This window comes from Phasianus colchicus, chromosome 26 (assembly GCF_987193195.1).
Source record: "Phasianus colchicus chromosome 26, bPhaCol1.hap1.1, whole genome shotgun sequence".
NCBI lineage: Eukaryota > Metazoa > Chordata > Aves > Galliformes > Phasianidae > Phasianus > Phasianus colchicus.
In genome coordinates, this window is record NC_143461.1 from 1,115,440 (window position 1) to 1,133,225 (window position 17,786).

Genomic DNA, 17,786 nt, shown 5'->3' on the forward strand with positions numbered 1-17,786 from the left:
CTTCTGCCTGGCCCATGTTTTTCCATGTCACCTATGGCTGAATGGATGCACAAGTCAGTACTGCTACCAGCTACAAGCCTACCCTTGTCCAGGATAGGCTCTCGGTGAGAGCAGATATCACCTCCTGCACTGAGACGTGTCAGTGAATGCAGGACCAGATTCTGCACTCAGCAGCATCCGTCTACTTTCCCTCAGCCACATGGGAATGCATCAGCCCAAATACAAAACACTCTTCTCCCAGGTACCCAGGTCCTTTGGCATATCCTGAGCCCTGGGGATGAAATAGCCCTTGTGCTCCATGCAGTACTGCTGCTCTCACTAAGAGATCAGGTTCTTTTCACATCAGGACATTCCGGAGATCTGTGTTGTGGGTGCTTTACTTTTGCACAGACTCCACATGCTGCCAGCACCACAGAGATGGGATGCAGCATGGGGTTGTTCCTATATGTTGCAAGGATGACAGCACCTTTCCTGAGGATAGGTTCTGTGTCAGGCAGTGTTGGACTGTGTGAGATTCAGTCCGGAATACTGCATACAGGCCTGGGGTCCTCAGCATGAGAAGGATGCAGAGCTGCAGGAGTGGCTCCAGAGGAGAACCACGGAGATCATCAAAGGGCTGGAGCACATCGCCTGAGAAGCTGAGGGAGATAGGAATGTTCAGCTTGGAGACGAGAAGGCGCTGGAGAGTCATCATTGCAGCCTTCCTGTACTTAGAAGAGAGCTTCTAAACTGCAGGAAGACTGGGATTGTACATGGTCTGAGACACAACACTGAGAGTGACGGAACGCAGCTGTGGGCTCCTCCACCTTCGCTGCTGTTGGCAGCATCTCAGCTCTGAGGGCGTGCCCATCACCTCGGGGGGCTTGGACTTGTCCGGCTTGGGCAGCCGCCCTGCTAAAGCCGCAGGCCGTGGTCCTGGAGAAATTCTTCCAGAAACCACGAACGGCGCTGAATGGAGAAGGAATTCTTCAATCCTGAGCTTACAGAGCACCCTTTCATGCTTACTACTGTAGGAATTGGCGAGGGGAAAGGGCAATCCTGGGCTTTCTGAAAACATGGCTTATGACTCTCTATTCCTTCACTCAACTCTTTCTCTCCATTTTTTTTTTTTTTCATTTTGCTTTTTTCCTCCATACTCCCTTGGCAGCGTCTGCTGGAAAAGAAGGCCCCAGGCACTGCATGAACTCAAACATGCAATCAGACGAATCCTGTACTGTGGAGGCCCTGCTCAGAGTGATTTTCTCTTTGTCTTTAAATATGAAGTAAAGACATTGGCATCTCACTTTGAGCTTCCGGTGTTACCTTCCGCCATGTATGGTCTCCAGAGCTGCCCAGGGAGACTTGTTTTGCCCTTGGTGGGTATAAGATGAGTGTCTAGAGTGACCCTCCTCTATTCCCAGAAGAAAGGGAGGTGAAGACACAGTACAGAGGCTTTGTCATTCGGCACTAAACCTTGCAGCAGAAGGAGAGATCCCTGGCTATTGCAGAGGAAGTGACAATCAGCCTTTCACTTGCAGTGTGTATAGTTCCCACAACTATAGCCACATGTCCTGCAAATGGAGATCTTAACCGCAGATGTCCCCTCATGAGAGGGCATGGGTGAAAGCCATCCAGCGGGCTCTTGGGAATGGATGGAACAGAACAGTGTGAATGCCCTTCTGGTGTCAAACACACCACATGCAGTCAGTCCTGCAGTTCCCACAAATACACGGCGTGCTGACGTGCCCACCTCAGGCTCAGCTGTGTCTGATTGACACTGGCCTCAGTTAATTACTGCTATGGCGCCGTACTCATTACTGTCGAGACCTCAGGGAGGTGCGCCCTGGTCAGGATGGAGTTTGGCGGCCATGCAGGCAGCGCCCCCTGCGGGCCCGGACGGCACTGTGCCCCCGCCCCGCCCAAAGCGGTTCGTGCCCGGCCGCAGCCCCGGCTTCGCTTCCCGTGCGCCCACGGCGCAGTAATACACGGCCGCGTCGCCGAGCCGGGGCCGGGCGAGCCACAGGGCGCTGGAGCGGCGGTCTACCGACACCCACAGCCACCCCGCCGGGTTCGGCACCTCCCTGGAGCCTTTAACGGCGTTGACGAGGAATGCGGGTCGTCGGCCCGGGAGCTGACGGTACCAGTGGATGTGATCAGAAGACTGGATGTTGGGGTGTGAGCAGGTGATGTTGATGCCGGTGCCCTCGCTGGTCTCTGCCGACGGCTCCTGCTGCACCTGAGCTCTGCTCACAGCCACTGCCGAGAAGAAAAGAAGCAGCAAACTCACAAAATCCATTTTTTTCCCACAGAAATTTCATGCAGGAGCAGAGGGAGGTGCACGAGTTGGGAAAGAAGCGAACAGTCAAGAGGCGGGCGCGGTCCCGGCCCCCCGCAGCTCCCGCAGTCTTGGCCCCGCCGGCGGCAGCCCCGCGCACCCAGGAGCACCGCGGCCAGCCCCGCCTGCTCCGCGGCCCGGCACTGCCGCATCCCGCCGCTCGTCCCGCGGCGTCTCCTCCCTGCCGCTGCCTCCAGCTCCGTCCCGGGGCTGCGCCCTGCGCCGGCGTCACTCTGGCTTGCTCCGGGCTGCGAGTGCTGGGCGTCTGAGCGCAGGTAGCGGGGTTTCGTCTCTGCGCTTCCTGCAGCGTAGCCCGGGCTCTGCAGCGTAGGCGGAGAGCTGACGAACGGCCGCGAAAGCTCCTTCGGCACCGGAGAAAGCAGCTGCCCGCCTACAGTGTTCCCAGCGACATGGGCAGGATGGAACGCACAGAGGCGGGACTTGGCGTGGAGCGCGACGAGGCTGAACCCTGTTCCCCCGCGCTGTGCCCGGCGATGCAGTAGATCCGAAGCCCGGCAGCAGGAACGGGTCGTGTGCTGCTGCCCGGGAACGCGGCACTCCGAGAGCTCCCCGAGCCCCGGGTCCCGCAGGCTGCTGCTGCCCATGGTGCTGATGTCGCCGCTCGAGGAGCTCGAGAAAGAATGGCAGCGGCACCGGGACGGGCGGCTGTGAGTGTGAAGCATCAGGCTTTGACTTCTGCTTTTTGACCTCTGTTCCACTAGTGAGATAGGTACACTCCTTCCTGAGGGATATATAAATGCTTATAATGCACTTCGTCGTCTTTTTGAACATTAATGGAAAATCAAACAGTACTGTTCCAGCACTGATCCGTGAGAGACTCCTTTATTGATTCCTGTCCCCAGCTGTACTCTGAATTGCAGCCACAACAATTATAGCACAGCAGGTCATCTAGTGTTCCACCTACATTGCTGTACACTTACCTTCGCCATAATTCACCGATTTGGTGGTGAGGGGACTACAGGACAGGCTGTCAAAATGATCTCATCAAAATCTAAGCACATGACATTCCCTGTCCTTAGTTTTTCAATCTTGTATTTGATTTGCCTGCTGTATAATCAGGCTGCCGTTAATCACCGTGTTGTTCCTTGTGTCTTTGACAATGGCATCTGAAGACATTTCCTCTGAAACACTGTAGGAAGGAGTGAATGGAATACAACTGATATGTTACTCCCTGCATCCTTGGCTTGACAGGTCTGCACTATTGGGCCTTCCATATAGGAACTGGGAAGCCCTTCCCTTATCCCTGAGGAACTGCAGTAATGGAATCAGCCGGAGTGCCCCATGCCCTGCTGTGCTCCGTGTGCTGGAGGGTATAATGACAGAAACAGAGTTCCCTCATATGAAAAGAAGATAGAACTCTCTATGGAAAGGATCTGCACAGTGTGACTTGGGTAAATCCACTGGTCCTGTCTGATGCAGAACAAAGATGGGGTTCCCAGCACCAGAAGGGAGTTGGGATGTATTTGCTGTCTCTAGACCTCTCCCTATAGTGTTTTACTAAATACAGCACTTATTTTCACAATTTACCGCTGTGCCTTTCTTTGGGGATCTGGAAAGAATTCTGCCCAACTTTTGCCTCCATACTCTCATCCCTGGGGCAGAACAGGAGGAAGAAAAAGAGTCCAGCAGAATTTTCCAGAGAGCAGTGTGAGGTGGATAAGGTCACACGCAGGAGCTGGGCCACTTCTTGACAGAAGGGCCTCAAGGAGCTCCTAAGGAGTGACCCAAGCTGACATTTCTCCTTGTGGGACTTTTCCAGTGCAGGAGCTGAACCTTTTGCCCAAATGGATTTCTATTATCCAGAAATGCTTGAGTCTCTCTTTTGGACACTCATAGGGTGCAAGGACTAAACAGAGCCTAAAGCCTGAAAATGAAAGTGAACAGCACAGGAAAACAATGTGCTGTCTGTATCTGCAATGTTTTGCATTCAAGTGGAGCTTCTTAGAGAATATTATAGTTGTCTTTTCCCCTCAGAGATCTCTGTAAGAACCCCTCAACGCCAGCCTCAAGTGACCTGCATTCCTCTACAATTCTTGGCATTGAAATGAGGGCCCTGTGGCAACGCTGCTGTAGGAATGATTCTTGTCTGTTCCTGCTGCTCCCCACGCTTATTATCCACTCTTGGAGTGATTTTATTTTTTTTTTTCAGACTTATTAAACATTTGCTGCATCCTTTAGTGTGTCCTTCTCTGCTTCTGTGGAAGTAGGATGGCTTCTACTAAATCCAAAAACAGCAACAAAGGCTAACTGGTCATAGTACTTGTTTTCTCTGGATAATAAAAGAAGGAATATGTAATGTATCCAAAGGAAAGGTTAAATCTGGCAACTGCCAAACCATTTTGTCTAGGCATGTTCTGTAAGGGAAAGATTTTCAAAGCAAATTTGTGTCTCTCCCTGTGGGGAGATGTAAACTGATACTGAAATTCCCCTGCATTCCTCAGGCTATGTGCACCTGCAGTCAGATCTCCTTCAGATCTCTTCAGCCAAGCCTCAACAGCGTGGAAGGGCTGCTGCTGGGAGGTGTCTGGTGAGGTTGTATTTGGGGGATGATGGCAGGGCTGGAGTTGGTCAGTGTTGCATGTGAGGGTGCCCCAATCACAGCACTCTTCAGCACAGTGTCTTGCTTGGTCCAGTTGTTCCCAAGAGGAGAGCATGCACAGTTTCACCATGCCTTGCCTTTTCTGCTGTTTTCCACCTAGAAACTGTCAGTCACACCTTCAGCCTGGCCATTCCTGGTCCTTTATTTTTTTTTATTAAAAAAGATCACATTGTCCACAGATCATCTCATCATCTGAGAATCATGTCAAACCCTAAGGTAGAACAGACAAAAAAAGACATATATTCTTAATGAAAGCTAAAACACAATCCTCTTGAGTCCTGCCTCAGTCCCAACACAGTGTTTTGTATCTTTTAAAAGAAATCTCTTAAAAAATGTTGAGATGGAAGCACAAGTGCAGAATTCCTTTTGGTGAGGGAAAGGCGAGGGAACAGGGAGAACTGCGAAGATGATGCAGATGTCAGAAACAATCATGAAAGCAGAGCATTTTGGACAGTAAGGACAGGAACCATGAAATTCCTCTCCCAGATGCCAGGGTCCCAGCACCCAGGGGAAGTGCATCATGATACTATTGCTTTAATTCAGTATATTGTGTATGTGAATCAAAGGGCAACACTGAGAAGACTGGACAGTCAGTGATCCTCAGATGATTGCCTTTCACCTGGAAACACAAATGTTTCTCTTGATGACAGAGAAATTCTCCAGTTTTGGGAACAATGCTATATCAGATCTCAAGAATATGAACTTGCTAAGGAGGATATAGACTGGGATCCTTAGGTGCCTTTCACTTCCCACATTGACAATGGTGAGGTCACTCCCATCAAGATTAGGAGACACATGGAAGAGAAAACAAAAACAGGACCATGTGTCAAGCGGTGTGGTCTGTTCATGACCAGAAGAATCAGTTTGGTCACCAATGTCCTGCTCTCCTTTGCTATGACTCTAAGACTTGCATAAGACTGCTGTTTTGTTGAAGCCATTGGCCTCATATGCAGTATCACTACATTCTTCCTACTGGTCTCTTTAGGTATTCCCTTCTCTCCCAGTTGCTGTATCCTCTGACAAACAGCCCTCTGATAATAGAACTACTTAATCCCAAAGAAGCCAGCAGATTCCCATAGAAACTTCTTTCCACCTGAGCCAGGAGATGGGATGGCCTTATAGAAGCAAAAGAGTGTTGGGAGATGCTAGGGGGCACCAGGGAAAGACTAGATCTAGGCCGCAGGCTCTAATCAGTTAAACACAAACACATCAGCCTTCTCTGCACTTTTTCAGACTTTGAGGTGCCCAGTTGCACCAGTGCCAGACATCAGTACACAGATGGGACACTGTAGGCTTTGGGACCTGCTGACCCTGTGCACAGGGTCAGTCCAATTCTGTGTACATGTGCACTTGCACATCGCATGTGTGCAAACACACAAACACACCTGTGCCTGCATACAGGTATCCTTGGATCAGTGCTCTTACAAAAGCACATTCAAACAGTGCACAGAAACACAAAACAAAGAAAAGCTCAAGAACACTTCAAGTGTGTACTTATCACTCATGCTCATGCACAGACATGGCTGGAGAAGCAGGATGTCAGGCCATGCGGAGCTGACTGAGGAGACACTGGGGACTTTTCTGGTAGGGCAAGGCTGCAGTGCTCTGAGAAGGTCAAGGATCCAGATGAGCTGCCAGCACAGTTTGAAGATGTGCAGGGACGGCCCAGTAAAAGAAACCCAAGGAGGTCACACAGTTTCTCCATACGGCAACTGGATGAGAAAGAGTATTGAAACCCAGCAGTCCAGCTCACCTGCCGTGGCATCTGAACACAGGAGACCACTGGAGAGGTTTGGAATGGAGAAAAAGAGGAAGACATGGCGGATCTGTGTGCAGGCCTGCATTCCTTGTCTGAGATAGATCCATCTCAGCACTTTGAGCTAAGTCCTCTGCCATCACTGACTCATTCCTGGCCCAGAAGAGCTACGGCCTCTCAATTTCAGCACTCAGAAGAAGCCTTTGTGAGGAAATGGGTGTGGCATAAGCAAGGAAACAAACAAACAGCATTAAGGGAGGCAGCCACACAGCTCATGTCATTGGCTGTTTTCCATTTGTCAGAAGCACTTTAGAAAATCGTCACTTCCATGAAGGCTATGTCTGGGCTTGGAGCAGTGCAGGGTGACCATAATTCCTTGGATTCCTTGACCCTCTAATCAACATGTCTCACCTATTTCTTCTTGGTAACCATGTGGGCCTGAAACCCTTCTCCCACATTCTTTTTGATTATGCAGATACCTTGTGTGCTGGGTTCTGGTGCTGATTCTTTTGGAAGGGAGTGGGGAGGAGGAGGACTGTGTCAGAACCTAGGTGGGGCTTTTCTCAGACAGATTTTCCAGTAAGAGAGAGACAGGAGCCTTGTTGCATCTGGCTGTTCCTTTTAGATCATCTATGGATGAAGCAAAGACTGCATTTTGTCTCTTTCTGCAGCTTTATAGGGCCATAAGCACTTTCCTTTGGACAGAAGGCTGAGAGTCTTGGGACTGTTTAGCCTGGAGAAGACTAAGAGGAGAAATTAACAATGCTTATAAGTATTGAAATGGCAGGTGTCAAGGGAATGCAGCCAGATACTTTTCAGGGGAGCCCAGTGACAGGACAGGTGGGAAACAGCACAAACTTGTACACAGGAAGCTCCATCTAAACATGGGAAAGAACTTCTTCACTTTGAACATGAGTGAGCAGAGCACTGGAACAAGCTGCCTAGAGAGATTTTGGAATCTCCTTCTCTGGAGATATTCAAAACCTACCAGGATGCTTTCCTGTTCAGCCTGATCTAGGGAAAATTCTCTGATTCCATTAGCCAAAAAAATGCTACATTGGTGTGCTCATGGGAGGGTGATGGACTGCTCCTCATATGTCCCTGTGATCTGCTTTCTCCTCAGCATCTCTCCCACATACAGCTTATGACCTTACCCTGTGCCTGCCATGCCGCCCTTGTGGCCTGACCCTGCTGGTCAAAAGCTGCAATGACACAGTGTCAGAAGACCAACGTCATCAGCGTGACCCCTCCTGTGATGGCCTTGTTTGCCCCCATCCGCGGCTCATGCCTGAAGAGCCATACTGTGAGATTTTCCACCTCTTCAGCATCTGCAGCTGTTACAGTGTTCTAATCAGTTCCAGGTGCTGAAAACTCTCCTACATTTACAAATGCTGCTGCAGCTGATGACTCCCCACTCCACTGAAGCCACTGATGAGAGTCCAGACAAGATCCTCTGGGGACCCAGAAGGTGATGCTGAAGTGAGGACTGAGATCCTGGCCATGGATGTCAGAAAGGCTGAGTGTCTAGTGCTCTACTCCAAAAACAGGGCAGCTAGGGCTCTCTGAAAACACGACTAAAGCTTAATTTCTCTGTCTTCTACTCCCTCTTCTCTCTTCCCTTTTTCCTCTCCTCGTAGACCTGAAGACTCCAAAAGCCTTCCTGGGGTTCTGCTGGCTGCTCTCCCTCTGTGGGGCATCCAATAGGTTTTCTGTGGAATCTTTTCAGGAGATGATGGGCACAAATTTCCATCAGCTGCTGGGTACTGCATGTACTGGCAGCTTGCTCTCCAAGTGGAAACATTTGTCTCTTCAGAGTTCTTACAGTTGTCTGCATCCCAACCTTTGCCTCTACATGATACTTTTTGTGGTTGTCTCATATAGCCAAGGAAGAAAGGCAATCTTTGTTGGCAGGGGATAAGGCGAGGACATAAATGGGGACTTTCATCCTCTGGAGAGATGGAGAGATGTGCTTTTGATAGATGGTGAACTCAGTGGAGAAGCAATGGGTTGGATGGTTGCAGTCGAGAGGAAGTGTCTACCCTGGCTTCTCTGACAAGTCCAGTGTCTACCATTACTCTATTCTACATACTTTTAACTCAATTCCGTTTACAGTCCCTTTTTCTAAAAGATCCCTTTTAGTTAGACCTCTAAAGAGTCTGGATTGACCTACTTTGATTTTTTGCACCTCTCTTTGATGTGGCAAAAGAAGAAATGGTCCTGTGACTCTCAGGCAGTTTTATCTTTTGAGCAGAAAAATGGAAATGGAACAGTCAAGTCTTCTGGGAGCTGCAGTTCATTCTTCTCTTCCGAGACAGGTAACGGAACTATCAACAATCCACGGTACTCCAGAATTAACACTTTAACTCCCAGTGCACTACATGATATCATGGTATGGAACACTGATAACAAAAATCACAAAACCACGACAGCCCGTCTGCACTGAGCTAGGCAGAATTAAACTTTAAAAATAAAGCCTCCTCCAGACTTGATCACTACCTGAGCTGAGTCATCGGCCTCACTAATGCAATTCTGCCCTATGAATCTTTGAGCCTCTCATCACAGCACTTCAAGGAATCCTTCATTAGAGAATGGGCACATCATAAATCTGGAAATGAACAGGTAGCACTGTAGAAAATGAATAAGCATCCCATATAATGAGAAGGGTTAGCTTGCATTGAAGGTTAGCTAGTCAGAAAATTATGGCCTATGTGAATGGTCCTGTGGACCTGCAGCGATGAAGACCAATATAAAAGGAAGCCCAGTTCCCGTCTCTGCCATCAGCTTCTCTTGCCTTCTCCTTGTTGGGAACCAGGTAAGTGTGAAGCCCTCTCTCCTCCTCTTACCTGAATCGAAATGCTATCAGATAGTGGACCTCCATGCTATGGGAGACCATGGATGAGATAAGGTCTGCTCAGAGAGTGCTTGGGACACAGCTTACGTGGCTTTAGATTGATGCACTCAAAGAGAGTCTCTCTGAGGCAACTCACAGTAGGGTCTTGGCATTATGAAAGGATCTGACCTCGTTTCTCAGCCTTCACCTCCATCCTTAGTTGTTGCCTTGTCTCCTTTGTGAGAGGCTATCCAGGCTGCCCCTCACATATCCTTGTTCTCTTCTTCATTCTATCCGTCTTTCCCAGGTGTACCTCCATTCCTGAGACATGTCCTGCTACTCCCAGTGTGTGCCATGCCGGCCCTGCGGCCCGACCCCTCTGGCCAGCAGCTGCAATGAGCCCTGTGTCAGGCAGTGCCAGAACTCCACCATTGTCATCCAGCCCTCTCCCGTGGTGGTGACCCTGCCCGGACCCATCCTCAGCTCCTTCCCGCAGAACACCGTCGTGGGCTCCTCCACCTCCGCTGCTGTTGGCAGCATCCTCAGCTCTGAGGGCGTGCCCATCACGTCGGGGGGCTTGGACTTGTCCGGCTTGGGCAGCCGCTACTGTGGCAGAAGGTACCCGCCCTGCTAAAGCCGCTGGCCGTGGTCCTGCAGAAATTCTTCCAGAAAACATGAACACGTTGCTGGATCAAGAAGGAATCTTTAAGCCACTGCTTTCAGAATTCCTGACCCTACTCAGGTACTCTAGGAAATGCTGAAAGCGAGTGGCAACCCCATGTTTTCTGAAAACATGGCTCATGTCTGTTTTTGTTTCCTCTTCCTAAGCTTTTCTCTCCATTTTCATTATTTTTTCCTTTTATTTTATTTTATTTTCTTTCCTCCCTTCATCTTCTATGGGCTATGAGGCTCCTCAGAAACATCCTGTTCCCTTCCAAAAACGCAGGCACAAGCCTTGCATGAGCTCAGACTTGGGGTTGGATGAATCCTGTACGGTGGAGCGTCTGCTCAGTGAGACTTCATTCTCCTCTATAAACATTCATTAAAGATTTTTGCATCTCATTTGAGCTTTTGATTTTTCTTTCTTCCTTGTATGGCCTCCAGAAGTGCCCAGGGAGAATGGCTTTGCTCATGGTGGGTAGGAGATGAATGTATGTGGAGACCCTTCTCCATTGCCAGAAGAGTGGGAGGTTGTGACACACTGTAGAGGCTGCTCTCTCGGGCACTGTCCCTTGCAGCAGCAGATCTCTCTGCCTATGGCAGAACAGGGGACTATCAGCCTTTGCCTTGCAATGTTTCTGCCCAAAGCTAAGCCCAGTGGTTAACTAAAGGGAGAACACAACCTCTGCTCAGCTTATGGAAGAAGATACAATTGTGTGGGAGGGCATGGGTATAAGCCACCTTGCAGGCTCTTAGGAACAGGGCTCCTCCAGTTCTCATCAGTGTGGCACCAGGGAAGCAAGGGAGGATAGCAGACGTAGTAGAATTGTGAGGAGCTCTCCGTGGTGTACAGTAGAGCTTGTATTGTCTTTTATGCCATTTTTGTCATCTCAGACATAGATGCGTCTGATTGACATTGGCCGCAGTGAATCACCGCTGCGTGTGCCGTGCTCATTTCTGTAGAGAACTCGGGGAGGTGCACCGTGGTCGGGATGGAGTTTGGCGGCCGTACAGGCAGCGCCCCCTGCGGGTCCGGACGGCACTGTGCCCCCGCCCCGCCCAAAGCGGTTCGTGCCCGGCCGCAGCCCCGGCTTCGCTTCCCGTGTGTCCACGGCGCAGTAATACACGGCCGCGTCGCCGAGCCGGGGCCGGGCGAGCCACAGGGCGCTGGAGCGGCGGTCTGCCGACACCGACAGCCGCCCCTCCGGGTCCGGCACCTCCTTGGAGCCCTTCAAGGCGCTCGTAATGAATGCGGGTCCTCGGCCCGGGAGCTGACGGTACCAGTGGATGACTTCGTTGAACTGTGTGTTGGGGTGTGAGCAGTTGATGACGATGCCGGTGCCCTCGCTGGTCTCTGCCGACGGCTCCTGCTGCACCTGGGCTCTGCTCACAGCCACTGTCGAGAAGAAAAGAAGCAGCAAACTCACAAAATCCATTTTCTCCCACAGCTTTTTCATGCACCGGAGGTGTGCACGGTGTCGGAATGGAGACGAAAAGCCAGAGGCGAGCACGGTCCCGCCGCCCCGCGGCAGCCCCACGCACCCAGGAGCGCCGCGGCCAGCCCCGCCAGCCCCGCGGCCCGGCACTGCCGCATCCCGCCGCTCCGCGGCCAGCCCCGGCTCTGCTCCGCCCGCGGCACCTCCTCCCCGCCGCCGCCGCCAGCTCCGCCCCGGGGCTGCTCCAAACCACCTCGCTGTCTTTAGGATGTCACGTAGTGGCCAAAACACATCGTGGAGGAAGGAGTGAATGGAGTACAGCTTGTCAGTCGTTCCCTGAGTTCCCTTTCTCAGTCTTTCTACATGTTTTTGATGCCTGTTGTTCCTTCAAAGCTACAACCGCAATCTCTCAACTGTCACGATCCCTGAAGGATGTTAGAGAGCTGCATCACAATGACATCACCCGGTCAATCACCCTTGGATGCATCCCAGTCCGTTTCAAGGGCACAAGTATGTCCAGCTGGATTAAGTTCTCCGATAGGTTTTCTTCCTTTATAGGGACTGCTTCTTCACTCCCATGAATTCTGTGAATGAAGCTCAGGGGCCTTGTAGGTCCGTCTAAAAGAATTATCATGAAAGTGGGTGAAAAAGAAGCATTCATTATATTACACATTCACTTCTCCCTGTTTCTGGCATCTCATGGTCCAGTGGACATACAATTTCCTTAGCTTCCTTTTTGCTGCCACAGGTGAGCTTAGGATGCTTTTCTGGCTGTTCTTCGCAGCAAGTTTTCATCTCAGGCTGACCTGTGGTGCTTCTGACTCTATCTCTGCATGGGCAGCAATGTCTCTGGGTTGCTCACACTTAGACTGCCTCTTTCTGAATTCAGAAATCTCCAGAATTCCTCATGTCCAGCCATACTGCTCATCCAGCATTTATTGGGATGGCTAAAGTCACCAGTGTCTGGAAGCAGAATTGTGTGGAAGAGTTGTAAAGGAACGCACGTACACTGATATGCAGACAAACGTTTGGAGTCCTTCTGCAGCACTGGAGTTGCCATTCCTTGCCAAGGAAATCAAACAGCCAGGACTTCAGCAAACTGGAGAATCCGCTATCAAAGGGAGGAGTCTCCTTTAAGTCTCTCTCACAGCACTTTTCTCCTGCCTCCACTCCTAAGGCTTGAGTTCCGCCACTTGTGATGAGCCCTCACAATGGATGTGGTCTCCCCAGTGTCCAGAGGGCTGTGCCTCTTCTGAAGCTGCGAGTCTGTGACTAAAGCAAGAGTGTTTTTCTTCTTCCAGGATATCACTATCTTCCAGCCGCAACCTGACCGCCTCGTTCCATGGCCTGTTTGCCATGGCCAGCCACCACATGCTGTTCCTTTCTTCCTTTGTACTGTTGAGGCTCTAGTCTTAGACTGGGGACACCCTTGAAGTACAGCTGAACACCTGAGAAGCACAGATATCCTGAAGGGATCTGGGTGTGCTGGCTGACATCAGACTCAGCATGAGCCCACATTGTGCCCTGGCATCCAAAACATCCAACTGAATTTCAGAATGCTGTGAGAATTCTTCTTTGGTTTTTTTTAGCTCAAAACTTGCTTCCTGAGGTATTTCTTGTGATAAGACTCTGATTTACTGAGGAGGCACATGATGGGTGCTACTGTGTGACAATCGACATAACTTGTGGACATTTGAAAGCCACTTCCTCCAGAGCTGCTTGCCTCCGGAAGAGAGTGCTCAGGAGTGTTCATTGGCAGAAGATCTGGCCTGTGACTAAATAGCTCCAGTTGGTATGGGAAAACTGAGGAATGATAGCATCGTGTCCTGTGAAAAACAGGATGCAGGTGGGCATCCCTGCTCCCTCTTATCAGCTGGCAAGGCCCAGAGGATGGGAACAAAGGAGTTGCTGCTGAGATTCCAGAGCCGGAAGCTGCCACTCCAAGGAAAGCTGATTCAACCACTTTGGATTTGAGCTGTCACTCCAGATAGAGCTGACTCGACCACTTTGGACTTACAAATAAGTTGGTACTACCACTGAAAAAGGGCCATCATTGCCATGGTCACCATCGTTCTCAACAAACAACAATGCCTGATGACTCACCACTACTGAAGATCAATGACTGAACTACAAATCGCACTGGATCCATGGTGATTACTATCTCCCTCTTGCTTCCTATAATGACTCCTTCCTTCTTCTTTCCTATTTTTTCTATCACCCTCCTTCCCTTCCCCATTACCCTGATTCATAATAGTGTCCGTCCTCCCCTTCCCCAACTCCCTGATTAAGATCTGTAATAAACTGCTCGGACCAACATTTGAACCGTTGTTTCTTAATCCCACACTGGGTGTACATATATTAAAAGAACCTCCTCTCCCTCCTATAAATTGGAGCGAGACAAATGCATTACACATTCTATACGCTACTGGTCAAAAAAGATTATTCTCCCACTGTAGTTAGCCTTGGTGTGTCCTCTCCTGGAATATGTTTTGAAGTCTGGGCTCCAAAACAGAAAAATTTGTTAAGGTGTTTAAAGCGTCCAGAGGAGGGCAGCAGAGCTGATAGTGGGGCTGGAAGGCATATCCTGTGAGGAGAGCGTGAGGACATGTGGGTTGTCCGGTTTGGAGAATACAAATCTTAGGGATGACCTCATTGCTTTCTACAGCTTCTTGAGGAGGGAAAACAGAGATGGAGATGCCGGTCTTTTCACTCCGGTATCTGATGACAGGACATATGGAGGCATGGCACAAAACTTCACCAGGAGATGTTTAGGCCAGATAGTAGGGATATTGTAAATCAGTCAGTCATGAAACTCTCTAAGACTCAAATTGGAGTGTTAGAAAGCACAAATTCTTTATTTTTGGTGCAGAAGTGTGGCGGATAAGCTCCACCTATCATGCATATGTTGCACAAAAGATCCTCAGCTTATATTCATTAATTATGTTACACATGCAAACGTTTTCTCGTGCAGTACATAGATCACAGAATCACAGAAACATAGACTGGTCTGGGTTGAAAAGGACCACAGTGATCATCCAGTCTCAACCCTGCTGCTATGAGCAGGGTCATCAACGACTAGACCAGGATGCCCAGAGCCACATCCAGCCTGGCCTTGAATGCCTTGAATGCTTTGAATGCCCCCAAGGATGGGGCATCCACAACCTCCTTGGGCAACCTGTTCCAGTTCATAACCACTCTCTGTGTGAAAAACTTCCTGCTAACATCTCATCTAAACCTCCCCATCTCAGTTTAAAACCATTCCCCCTTATTCTATCACTAAGCACCTCGTAAACAGCCATTCCCCTCATGTTTATATGCTCCCTTCAAGCACTGGAAGGCCACAGTGAGCTCTCCCCTGTGCCTTCTCTTCTCCAAGCTAAACTATCCCAGTATCCTCAACCTTTCCTCATAGGAGAGGTGCTCCAGCCCTCTGATCATCTTAGTGGCCCTCCCTTTCCCTCTCCCTGCTGGTCACCACTTTTTTAATGCAGCCCAGAACATCAGTTGTCCTTCCGGACTGCAAGCGCACACTGCTGGCTCATGTCCAGCTTCTCATCCACGAGGACCCCCACGTCCTTCTCTGCAGGGCTGCTCTCAAGGAGCTCTTCCCTCAGTTTGTATAAATACCAGGGAGGGATTGCCCCGACCCAAGGGTAGCACCCTGCACTTGGCCTTCTTGAACTTAGTTTGGTTTTCATGGGCCCACTTCTCCAGCCTGTCCAGGGCCCTTTGGATGGCTTCCCTTCCTTCCAGTATATTGACTGCACTGCTCAGCTTGGGGTCATCTGTAAACTTGCTGAGGGTGCACTTGATGCCATTGTCTGTCACCGATGGAGATGTTGAAGAACACCAGTCCCCAGAACGACTCTTGAGGGACACCACTTCTGACCAGCCTCCACTTTGACACAGAACCATTGATTGCAGCCCTTTGGCTGCGTCCAGACAACCAATTCCTAATCCATCAAACATATTTCCAATTTAGAGAGAAGAATGTGATGAGGGACCATGTAAAAGGCTTTGCAGAGTTCTAGGTAGATGGCATCTATCAATCTTCCCCCATCCACTGAAGCCGCCACTCCATCATAGAAAGCTACCAGATCAGACAGGCACGATCTGCCCTTGGTGAAGCCATGCTGGCTGTCTCAAATCACTTTGTCTCCTATGTGCCTTAACATAGCTTCTAGGAGGATCTGCTCCATGATCTTCCCAGGCACAGAGGAGAAACTCACCAGCCTGTAGGTCTTGCTTTCTCCCTTTCTTAAAAATAGGAATAATGTTTCTCTTTTCCCACTCACCAGGGACTTCCACTGGGGATATTCCATACTTCCCCATGAAATCATTAAAATAGGGTTCCGGCTCGTCGCATATGTTCAGACTTTTTGTGGTGGTGGTCCCACAAGCCTCTGGATGAAGTCAGTAATCTTCCTCACTGTGTTCACTGCATATTCACCCATATTCAACAATGCTCAGTTAGCTCTTTGCTTCTCTTGTAAATTTGCTTACACAAAATTAGCTGATTCATAGCAGAACTTCCCTCGCCTACTGGATACAAGAATTTTAGTATATCATCATTATCTGGTGGGTACAAGGGCTCAGATTCTTCCTGTTATCTCAACAAACTGCAGAGTATCCATCAAGGAGCACTGGCAAGCTGAACAATATGGCCACCACTTGTATAACGAGGAAAAAAAATAAATGTAAGTGAAGGTGGTCAAACACTGGATCAGGCTTTGTGGAGATGTGGATGATAACCCACGCCTGTCCATGTTGACAGACATTTTGATAATGCTTTCATTAATGTGCTTTTCCTTGTGGTTACTGCTATTGGCGTCAGACAATTGCACCTAATGATACTTGAAGGTGCCTTCCACTTCCTCTCCTCTCCATTAGCTCTGTTAGCAGGAAGAAAGAGACTAACAGAATCTATTGGTATCCTGAAGTGCCCCTGATGTGACCAGAACACGTGTTGTTATGCGGGACACACAAGTCACACAAACATTCACCTGCTCATGCACACACGCATGGAATCATGCAAACCTCTATACCCACAGGCACTTGCATAAATCCATTTGCACAGAGGCTCTAGTTATTTCACACCAGTGCCCTACTCAGCATGCTGATATCTTTTGCCGTTGCTGGATTCTTCCAGCACGTGAACGGAGTGTTCTGCCCACGCTGATGTGTGTTGACCGGAAACACTTGGGTTTTTCTTCCTGCTGCTCAAAAGATGCCATTCGTGAGCAATGGGAGTGATATAAATCAGGATGTGACAAGTAGCAGCTCAGTAAACCAAAACACAACCCATAACATTAGCTGGGATGTTTTGCATTCAAGAGGTCCTTGTCACAAAATAATCACTGCTTCTCGGAACACCTCTGGAAATGGGGCAGCTTGGGTCCATTATAAAAGTCAGCCCAGCCCCTTGCAGCCTCATCCACTTTTCTCGCCTTCTTCATCTGGGGAATCAAGTGAGTGTGAAGTCCCTTCCTCTTCTCTTCCTTCTCCAAACAGAATTCTGAGCTCAGCAGAACTCTCAGCTGCTATTAGTTTTGTTCCATGCCTGTCTCTGCTTGTCATGAGAGAGGGAAGTGGGGAGAATGTTTGTCATGGGAGAAGGCTGGGGATGTAAGGAGGTAACTTTTGGGCTAGGGTCTGGGCAGTACTTGGATAGGTCTCAGGGACTTTCACTGGGCTCTGTCACGATGAGACCAAGAATCCCTTGGACATCCCTGAACTGTTTTCAACTGCCAGCACTCTATGTGCATTGATTCCCTCGTAGCTTGATGATCGGCTGCTCCTCATGCATCCCCATGTCCTGCTTCCTGCCTGCTCTCCCCATACAGGTGCACCTCCATTCCTGAGACATGTCCTGCTGTGACCAGTGCCAGCCATGCCGGCCCTGCGGCCCGACTCCTCTGGCCAGCAGTTGCAATGAGCCCTGTGTCAGGCAGTGCCAGCCCTCCACCATTGTCATCCAGCCCTCTCCCGTGGTGGTGACCCTGCCCGGACCCATCCTCAGCTCCTTCCCGCAGAACACCGCCGTCGGATCCTCCACCTCCGCTGCTGTTGGCAGCATCCTCAGCTCTGAGGGCGTGCCCATCACCTCGGGGGGCTTGGACCTCTCCTGCATTTCCAACCGCTACTGTGGCAGAAGGTGCCCCCCCTGCTAA

The 17,786-nt window shown here is 50.0% G+C and overlaps 4 pseudogenes; 2 read left to right on the forward strand and 2 right to left on the reverse strand.

Moving 5' to 3' along the window:
* Positions 1-1,807: 1,807 nt before the first annotated feature.
* LOC116238953 (T cell receptor alpha variable 4 pseudogene) lies at positions 1,808-2,466 on the reverse strand (annotated as a pseudogene).
* A 5,662-nt stretch (positions 2,467-8,128) lies between these two features.
* Positions 8,129-10,154, forward strand: LOC149914892 (feather keratin Cos1-1/Cos1-3/Cos2-1 pseudogene; annotated as a pseudogene).
* Positions 10,155-11,070: 916 nt separating this feature from the next.
* LOC149914893 (T cell receptor alpha variable 4 pseudogene) lies at positions 11,071-11,755 on the reverse strand (annotated as a pseudogene).
* A 5,166-nt stretch (positions 11,756-16,921) lies between these two features.
* LOC149914894 (feather keratin Cos1-2 pseudogene) lies at positions 16,922-17,786 on the forward strand (annotated as a pseudogene).